Source organism: Cervus elaphus, chromosome 3, assembly GCF_910594005.1.
Source record: "Cervus elaphus chromosome 3, mCerEla1.1, whole genome shotgun sequence".
Lineage (NCBI taxonomy): Eukaryota > Metazoa > Chordata > Mammalia > Artiodactyla > Cervidae > Cervus > Cervus elaphus.
In genome coordinates, this window is record NC_057817.1 from 50,658,426 (window position 1) to 50,669,321 (window position 10,896).

The window sequence follows — 10,896 nt, forward strand, 5'->3', positions numbered from 1 at the left end:
TAACTGTAAAATCTTCCTTGTTTATCATGTTGCTTAGTTTTTGAGAAAATAGATCTCCTTTGTAATGAGGTCATCACAGAGTATTGAATAGAGTTCCTTGTGCTGTAAGCAGGTTCTTATTAGTTATCTGTTTTATGTATAATAATGTGTATGTGTCAGTCCCAGTCTCCGAGTGTGTCCTTCCCCGGCCTTTCCCCCTAGGTAACCGTAAGTTTATTTTCTACATTTGTAACTTTATTTCTGTTTTGTAAATAGATTCATTTGTACAATTTTTTGGATTCCACATATAAGTGATATTGCATGATGTTTGTCTTTGTGTTTCTGACTTACTTCACTCAGTATGACAGCCATCCATCTTGCTGCAAATGGCAATCTTTTATGGCTGAGTGGTATTCCCTTTTACACATGTATCACATCTTCTTTATCCATTACTGTGTTGATGGGCATATAGGTTGCTTCCATGCCCGGGCTGCTGTAAGCAGTGCTGCAGTGAACACTGGGGTGCATGTGCCTTCTTGAATTAAGAGTTCTCTCTGGGTGTATGCCCAAGACTGGGATTGTTGGTCATATGGTATCTCTGTATTTAGTTTTTTAAGGAACCTCCATACGGCCCTCCATAGTGACTGCACCAGTGTACATTTCCACCAACACTGTAGGAGAGCTCCGTTTTCTCCAAACTCTTTCCAGTATGTCTTGTTTATAGCTTTTTTGATGATGGCCATTCTGACTGGTGTGAGCTGATAACTCATTGTAGTTTTGATTTCTGTTTCTCTAACAATTGGTGGTGTTGAGCATCTTTTCATATGCCTCTTGGACATCTGTATGTCATCTTTGGTGAAATGTCTATTTAGATCTTCCACACATTTTTGGTTGAGTTTTTTTTTTTTTTATACTGACCTACATGATCTGCTTGTATATTTGATTTGACTATGAAGGAGAGAAAATAATATTAACTATCATTTATGGTTGTATTCTAAATGGCATTCCATAGAAAGGCAATACCCTTATAAGGGAGATAATTCAGCCATTGATCCAATACATATATATTGATTATTTATTATGTGGTGGATTTTGGGTATATGTTATTAAACTTAGTGTGATACCTGAAAACAGGAGCATTTTTTTCTCATAGCGGTTGCAGAGAAGTAAATGAGTAGTTGTGTAGTAGTGTGGCACATTTTGTGATAAAACATAAACCCAGGGGCTGTGTTGAAACACACACTTCAGTTCAGCCACAAGGAATAGTGTCCAACTCTTTGTGACCCTATGGACTGTAGCACGCCGGGTTTCCCTGTCCATCACCAACTCCTGGAGCTTGCTCAAACTCATGTCCATCGAGTTGGTGATGCCATCCAACCATCTCATCCTCTGTCGTCCCCTCTCCTCCCACCTTCAATCTTTCCCAGCATCAGGGTCTTTTCCAATGAGTCAGTTCTTCACATCAGGTGGCCAAAATATTGGAGTTTCAGCTTCAGCATCAGTCCTTCCAATGACTATTAAGGACTGATTTTCTTTAGGGTGGACTGGTTGGATCTCCTTGCAGTCCAAGGAGCACTCAAGAGTCTTTTCCAACACCACAGTTCAAAAGATCAATTCATCAGCGCTCAGCTTTCTTTATGGTCCAACTTTCACATCTGTACATGACTACTGGAAAAACCATGGCTTCGACTAGACAGACCTTTTTCAAGAAAGTAATGTCTCTGCTTTTTAATATGCTGTTTGGGTTTGTCATAGCTTTTCTTCCAAGGAGAAACGGTCTTTTGATTTCATGGCTGTAGTCACCATCTAAAGTGATTTTGGAGCCCAAGAAAATAAAGTCTGTCACTGTTTCCATTGTTTCCCCATCTATTTGCCATGAAGGGATGGGACAGGATGTCGTGATCTTAGTTTTCTGAATGTTGAGCTTTAAGCCAGCTTTTTCACTCTCCTCTTTCACTTTCATCAAGAGGCTCTTTCGTTCCTCTTCGCTTTCTGCTATAAGGGTGGTGTCATCTGTGTGAAAACACAGGAGGAAATGTTACTTATATTTATGTCTCTATTTTACAGATAAGCTATGCCCACAGAAGTAAATACCATATCAAATGTATTAAAAAGTACTAAATGATGGCAAAGCCAGAATTTAACTTTGTTTCTGTGTCCATAAGTTACTTAATAATACTACCATCTTGCCTTCCCATATATATTGAGTACCTATTTCAGAGACTAAATTTTACATATGTTGTCTTATTTAAATGTCAAAACCCTTTGAAATAGTATGGTTGTATTTTTTATCAATTTTTGTACTACAGTACTTGCCTTCAGGGAGGGTACATAATACTCAAATGATAAAATGCAGGGATGATTGAAACCCAGTTTTTCTACCCTCAAAATACATGATTTTAAAAATTTTCTGTTAAAACAGAACATTTCATGATACGTGTCATTTTCTTAAGGCCAGTTACAACACTAGTTCACTGTATCCTGAAATTCAGTGACTTTTAGCCCAAAAGCATTACAATGAAGTGTGCAAACACCATAGGATTAATATTCAACAGATGTATATATTCTATAATATAATTACATTTTTATTGATGCCAATGTTTATTATATATATTGCATTAACTGGTATTTTTTCTCATTCTCCTACTTAATTTTGGAATTTCTTAATGGTTGGATCTTGTTACTCTAGCTCAATTTTCCCTTCTTTGCATTGCTCAGTATGACATTTTATACTCAGCATATGTTCTGGAACATTTGTGGAAAATATAAATTCCTTTGTGTGTGTGTGTGTGTGTGTGTGTGTGCATCCACATATCATACTATATTCAAGCTGCCTGTTAAAATGGGTATAATTTAGGCAGGGAATTCTGGCTTCATGTTAATTCACTCATCTATTATTGGGGAATTTACTTGAAAACGTTTGTATAGAGGTCTGTGTGTTTTACCCTTTCATCCATATTTTCCACCATGTATATGACTGGGTATCCATCTAGGCTCAGCTTTGATCTCTTTGGGGTCATTATGAGGAGATACTAACTTAATCCAGAAGAAGAGGAAAAGAGTTTTGCTTCTGAGAAGCTGATAAACATAGTGTATGTTTATTATCTGGGTCATACTGCGGTGCTCATCCAAAAGAACATTAATGAGATTAAGCATCTCTAAACCCATGGTTGTATTTGCCATCTTTCCTCAGGAGAGAGTGGCTACATTTTGATTCTTAATGTGAAAAAGAAACTTCAAGGGAGAGGAAAAAGCTGTGCTGGAATAGCAATGAAGAAGTAGTTGCTCTACATGGCATTTTATTTCTGGATGGCTAAAAAGATCAATGTACTTGCCTCGAGCTCATGAATTAATATCCTCAGCTATCAAGGAATGAGACATTGTGCATGGCAACTTGTTCTTCATTGCTAACTTCTTGTCATAAGTAAAGAAATAATAAGGTGGCTTCAGAATTGGTGTCCCCCTTGGGATATAGCATTACTATATCTTACAAATCACTAATAACTATAATGTGTGGACCTGAATTACATATTCTATATAAATGAGATAATTTCTATTAGGCATGTGAAAAGCAGAGGCTCTGAGGAGTTGAGCCTTAAAAGAGATGTGTTTTATTATCTCCAGAGGTCATCATAATTCCATCCGGTTCAGTGAGGACTGGGTGGGGGTTCTTGAAAATGAATTTCACTATTACCTTGCTTTGGTAAACAGTTGTTTGTGATTGTAATGAACCACTTACAAAATGTCAATCATAATATCTTTAGCAACAATAAAATTATGTATTTGCTTATTCAGCAAATATTCATTAAATATTTATTAAGAGCCCAATATTTTGCTGGTCATTATGTATATAAATTTAACTTTAAATCACTTTAGAGATTAGAATCATGACAATAAAAGTATTTCTATGTGATGAATATAATGAGAAAATACAAGTAACAAATTGGAGGAAATACTTTTGTTTCACAAAAGTAAAACCAGATCCATAGAGCACAGAATGGCCAAGGTGAAGGTCCACGATTTGTAACTCAGTATTGAGGCTGCAAAGACCTGGACATGACGGAGCATGGTATGATAGGAGTAGCGCGATCCTCATTAAGACCCTTTGTTCATTGACTTCCAGGGTCCCATTCTTACCTGATTTCCTCTTACCACTCAGATCACTCTTTTCTCAGCCTTCTCTGCTGGCTCTCTCTTATATCCATCTTCTCTAATACTGGAGGGTTCTGGAGCTCAGTGATTTGATTTTCTCTCTTTTCTGAATATCTTAATCATCTGGTTCCATGGCATCACAACAATCTACATGATGATAATTGCCAGATTTATTGAGTTAGCCTGGAGCTCTCCCCTGAACCCCTAATGACTATCTCTTTCACAGATGTCTAATAGATTTCTCACACTTACCATGTTCAAAGGATAGCTCTTGATATTTCCCCTTCAAATCTGTTTTACCCCTGGATGTCTGCAGGATTTGTATCCTCAGCCTTGTAATAGTTCCTATGGCTGCTCTAACAAATTACCACAAGTTTAGGGCTTAACAATGCAAATACTTTTATTGTTCTGGAGGCTGTAAATCTAAAACAGGTATAACAGGGCTAAAATTGAAGTATCAACAGTGCTATGATTCCTCTGGAGGTCCTAGGGTAGAATCCTCTTCCAGCTTCTGGTGTCTACCAACATTCCTTGACTTGTGGGCACGTTATGTTAGTATCTGACTCTGTGATCAGTTTTCTTTCTCTTCTGTTTATGGGTAAAAACTCTTCTTCTCTTAGGTAATTACCTTTAGTGTTTAGGGCCCAACTGGAGAATCCAGGATAATCTCACCATCTCAAAATCCTTAATTTAATTATATATGCAAAGACCTTTTTTCTCTTTCTTTTTTCCATATAAGGTGACAATCCTAATTTTCAGAGATTAGGATCTTTTGGGGAAAGAGGCATTTTTCACCCTCTAACAGCATCCTTCAGATCTTTACTGAGATATTAATGCCTTTGCAGTTCCCTCCCTGACCACCTTTTTAAAAATCTTCCTCTCACTACTATCAATGCCTCCGTGCTTACCATCCCCCTTTCCTATCTTTTGTCCTCGTAGCCCTTATCACAATATAGAATAATTATATATCAAATAATTAAAATTATAAATAATGCATATATTTGTATATACATTATATAATTTAATTCCTGAGTGCTTATCTTTCTTTTTACTGCAGTCGTAACCTCAGTGGGGATAGGCATTTGTGTTACTGTTGATCTTTGCCGGTAGAGACTAATACCTTGCACATTGTAGCTCAGTAAACATTTGGGGAGTTAATTTGTTGAAAAATTTGTTCTTGTCAACTAGTTTATACTAATAGGTTTTGTTACATTTCTATGAGTAGCAATTTCACTCTTTTATTTTCAGATATTAATAAATGAATTAGATAGATCCCTAGCAGTTGTTAGAACTTTGTGATATCCCCAGAATGTATTCTCACTTGAATTATTATCTAAATAACAGGTGAGGATTACTCTTTAACTTTAGTCATGTTTCTAATTAATCTTAAAATAAATAACAGTAAAGAAGACCTTTATATTAGAAGGCATGGATAACACATTTGAATAAGACTTATATTACTTCATTATAATTATTCCAGCTGACTACATTATTGTTATTGTTCAGTCACTTAGTCATGTCTGACTCTTTGCGACCTCATGGACTGCAGCATACCAGACTACATTATAGTGAGATGTAAGTAAATTTCAAAATAGTTTAAAACTATTAAAACTTAAGCCTTCTCTAAGAGACCTGTTTTTTTTTTTTTTTGTTTTGGATGATATATCTGTGCAAATAATTACTTCACAGCTTTGCATATATAATTGTTTTCTTCTTTTTTATCTTAGTTCAGTATGTATATATTTGAAAAGTGTTAGTCACTCAGTCATGTCTGATTCTTTGCAACCCCATGGACTCGCCAGACTCCTCTGTCCATGGAATTTTTCAGGCAAGAATGCTGGAGTGGGTAGCCATTCCCTTCTCTGGGGAATCTTCATGACTCAGAGATTGAACCTGGGTCTCCCACACTGCAGGCAGATTCTTCACCATCTGAGCCACCAGGGAAGCCCATGTATATATTACCTATCCTCTAATTTATCTTTGAAACTGCCATTATTAGGTTTCAGTCCTCAACAAACCTAAAAGATGTACTATATTAAATTTTCATTGTTACTGCCAGACTATTTTCCCAGATGGTTATATCAATTCATATTCCCACTAGCAGTCTGTAAAAATAAGTTTCTATTCGCATTATCATGACATTTTATAATGTTCTTTGATTTGAACCATATTAATATTTTTGTATACTGTGTTTTATATTTCAGTCATCACTCCCCAATGATTTTCTAAGTTTTCTCTTTCTTGTTCATGGTGGTGTCCCAAATTGGAAAAGACACTTTTGGTAGCTTTTAATTATTGCTAAGTTTTGGTTTCTTATCTCACAGATCTTCATTACCAGTCTTCCATTCTTATTGTTTATTTATTGTCTCCAAGTATTTTTTCCATACTACATTGAGAAAGAGTTTATTACTTTGCTTTCTGCTTCCTTCTGCAGAAAACTACAAGAACAATGTTGTTTTTGACTTCCTGCAGAAGTCTGTCCCCTCTGTTTCTCATCACCATCATCCTCTTATATTATCTTTCATCCACCATCATCAAAAGTTTACTGAACACATATTTTAAAACATTTCTTAAAAATCATAACAAATTACAGTATTTTGCATGATCTACACTAAACCAGAAATAACGTACCGAGCCTTTGTCAGTTGTTGACCTACTGGTTGCACTCATTTTATTGCCTAATATTGCTTATCTTTGTTCAGGTGACAGTAAACCCAATTTCTTCTGTACTTTCCTTTAGCTCTCCTAAGAGATAGGAAATGTGTGGGTGGAAATGATGAAATATAAATGAAGAGAGATGAAACTGCATGTCAAATCTGAGGAAAGAAAAATAGGGATGAATCTAGAAGCGATAAAAAAATGCCCATCTAAAAGCTTCAGGGTTCTGTGTTCTCCATTTTCTGGTTTCAGCCTCTTGCCTGACTCTAAATTGATGAAAAATTGAGCCTTGCCACTTTACAAAATAGAACCTTCCTATTCTAAATTTATGCTTCCTTTGTCCTTTGAAGCTGATTTCATTTTTGACTAAGCACTGCTTAATAAAAAGTCTTCTTGTTGGTAAAATAGATAAATTCTCATTTTAAAATGGTAACATTTAAAATAAGTATGTATGCCCACAGAAAATGAGTAGGAGAGTGTTTTTGCTAGATCTTAGCTTTCACATAAACACAGAATGAACATGATCAGTCACCATGTTCTTATGTATACACTAAAAAAACCAAAAAGACTGTCAAATGAAATAAAGTGAAATCTGCTGCATAAGGAATGTTATTTAATCTTTACAATATGTTTGCCCAATCCATCAAGAGATAATCATATAAATGCATTTAACTCAGTAAATTTGACTTTTACAACTTACTTTTAAACCAATACTACATTAGTTTCTCAACTTTGGCACTGTTGATATTTGGACCAGATAACTATTTACTGGGGAGCATTTTGTCCTTTGCATTGTAGGGTGTTTAGCAGCCTGAATGTCCTGGCCATATGCCGCTAGTTACCAGCAGCGATCCCCACCCCTTCCATAATCACATAATTAAAAATCCTAGATGTTGCCAGTTGTCTCATGAGCTGGGGTGGGGAAGGAGACAGATATTGCCTCCAGGTAAGAAATATTACTATGCCATACTCTTATGTACTATACCTTTTATCTGGGTACTTTTAGATTGTTTTTAAATTTTAATTAGGTCATATTACTTTCTTATATGCCACTACATTACTCAGCTACGTAAATCATTAAACTCTACACCTCATATTAACTACCAGAATAAGGGATAAACATATCCAAAGTGGATATCATATCTGTGGAATATTTTTACAATCCTGTCAAAGAACATACCACAAACATTATTTCACTCTATCTTCTCTGTTTCCATAAAGCATAGCTTGCCTCTTATAAAATTAAACCAATAGGTTATTTGTACAATCATGATAACTCATTATGGCTTGTAAATATTCAATGAGCCCAGAATATACGTTATATTTGTCCCATGACTTATCACGTGGTTAAATGAGGCTGTCACTCTGTAATAACATTTCACTATTCAAAATCTGCAAATTATTAATTGGGAAAGAGTACTTTTTCTGCTGTGTTCATTTTAAGTTTGGGTATTTGTATCTTCATCAAAGTCTATTTTAATATCTTCATTAATAATTTAAATACTGTTGCTCTGGATATACTGTATTAGATTATGAAACAAGTCCATAATGGAAAATCTATTGCAAAGTAATATGTAAAGTGCAAATAATTTGTAAAGAGCTATTTTTCTAGCTGACTTGATTCAGAATAAGTAAACAATACATAATGAAATGAAATTGTAATTTAATATCAATTTCATGTTTTTATTTTTTCTTTGCCAAGTTATTTCACCTTAAAATGAACACAGCTGTTTATTATTACTTTAGGACCTTCTGTTTCATCCACTTTCCTTCTGTCTTTATTACAATTCATTCTGCTGTGACCAGAGTGATTACCCTTAAGTACAATTTGATTATATTATATGGTGCTCTTTAGAAGAAACTCTCCGGTGAGTCCCAGTTGTCTAATTATATTGACTTTCAAAGTGGATCATTTAAAATTTCCAGAGTTCTTCGTAGAATTGTTAGTTCATACTGGTAAATTATATTTTTAAAAGGTTTAAACATAGGCCATCATATAAGAGATTCTATGTATGGCTACTGAAAAAGTACACGCAAAAGCACAGGTAAAGAAATAAAAAATACAACAGAGATAATCTCATTCATTTATGCTTTGTAGAGAATTGATGAAATATCTACATTGTTCTAAGTTGTGAGACACAGTTTTCTATAGAAACACAGAATTGCTAACTTTTAATATAAAGCAAAAACTGCCCAACCTGACTTTTCATACATAATTTATCTTAGTCTTCCTTGTAAGTGTATAATACCCTTAAGTCAAATATCTGAAATTCCTAGGAAATCTCCTTTTGACTTCCCATGCTTGCTTCTTGATATCCCTGAAACCCTCTCTCTGCCAACTGCTACGTCTCAGCTGTTAGAATCTCACCTGTTCATTCATGACTGGAATTAGAGGTGTCCCCACTAGTTACTAAAGACTTCTCCTTCCTGTGCTCTAATGTGGTATTTTACCAGCTTCTTTAGAATGCCACTTACAGTATTTAATAGGTTATAACTAAATGTTCTCATGTATCATCTAGATCATAAACTTCTTAGCACAAAAAGCATGTTTGTTCATATTTTCAACCTTCTCTTACTATTCTGCATGTAGTAAATATTCAATAAATATTTATTGACTGAAGAAACAACCTTATGTAACAATTAGATCATCTTATTTTCTGAAAAAATAATCAGAACATATTATATAAAGAATATCTTTCTAATATGTGAGTCTCTTTGTGTTAGCATGCATGAGAAAGATTTTAAGTACATCTGTTAGTTACAAAAATTAACTTTATTGAAAATAACATTATACTGATAACTTATGGTGAACTATGTCAGATTTGTTATCTCCAAAGAAGGAGATTTAGCTTCGGGACCAGGGAACAGGCTTGATCACTCAGTTTTATTAAAGTGAAGAAGGACAGAGAAAGCTTCTGACATAGACATCAGAAGGGGGACACAGAGTGCTCCCCTCTCTAGTCTTAGCAAGGAGCTATATACTTTATTAAGTAAGGGTCTTACCAGACCCACTCCCACAATGTAACAGGATTAGAACTAACAATAGAAAGACCTCACCAGGCCCACTCCCACAATATACATTTTAAGATAACAGGATTATTCAGAAGGTTCTCAAGAAGGAGAAACATGTCCTCAAGCAGGATACCTTGTTGTTATTTAATCCTTAGTGCAGAGTTTAAGCTGAGGTACTTTGTTGTGTGATCATCAGCTCTGGGCTTAAAGAAAAAAATGTTTTATGTGACTAAAACTAAGGAATGGGTCAAATAAAAAGTTTGTCATTTTCTCCTTTGCAAGAGCCCCAGACCTCTTTCTCCTCCTCCTCCTTCCCCCTCCCCCTCTTCCCTCCTCCCCCTCCTCCTACTCTCCCCCATGTCAGACTTCTTATCAACCTACCTAGAAACTGACTCTCTCAAAATGAAATCACAACTATATTTTAAATTTTTTTACTTTATGTTGGAGTCCAGTTGATTAACAATGTTGTGTTAGTTTTTGGAGTACAGCAAAGTGATTCAGTTATACATACACATGCATCTAGTCTTAATACATTTAGTAACCTAAATGGGAAAAGAACTTGAGAAAGAACAACTAACCATCTTAGAGAATCCTGTCGTGGTCTGGACGCAGGTTGGAAAAGAATTTCCAGACAATAGACAGAATGAGAGGGAAATAAAGTTAATTAGAGTGGGAGACGCTGTTAGAACGGCGGGCCAGCTCAAGGGAGAGCCAACGTTGAACACGAATCCTTAGTCGAGGTTTATACCCAGGGTACAAGGGGTGGGATATCATTTGCTGATTGGCTGAGGCACATATACTGGGTGGGGGGTGCAGGGGAAGAGTAAGGCAAATATCTTCTTCGTTTGAGGTAGGAAGGGAGACAGGTTATACTGCTTAGGAGAACCTGAAATCCCTTAATAGTTACAACACAGGGGAGGGAAGGATGATAAGGGTCTGGTTTTTCCAATCCTGGATTCTAAGACCCTCCTTGGTTCTATCTGCTCTTCTGTCCTTGGGTCACCACAAACCCCAAACACATATTATCTTGCTAATTGTAGGAAGCTGATATCTCTTTTCTTTGTTGTCAGCTCTCACTTGTTAAAAAATGTATAT

General features: G+C 35.6%; 1 long non-coding RNA gene across 1 annotated transcript; it reads left to right on the plus strand.

Annotated features, from left to right (window-relative positions):
* Positions 1-1,288: 1,288 nt before the first annotated feature.
* Positions 1,289-10,021, plus strand: LOC122679096. The gene is made up of 3 exons (XR_006336328.1): positions 1,289-1,338; positions 3,301-3,306; positions 9,930-10,021. It is a non-coding gene; the product is annotated as an uncharacterized LOC122679096 (long non-coding RNA).
* The last annotated feature ends 875 nt before the right edge of the window (positions 10,022-10,896 follow it).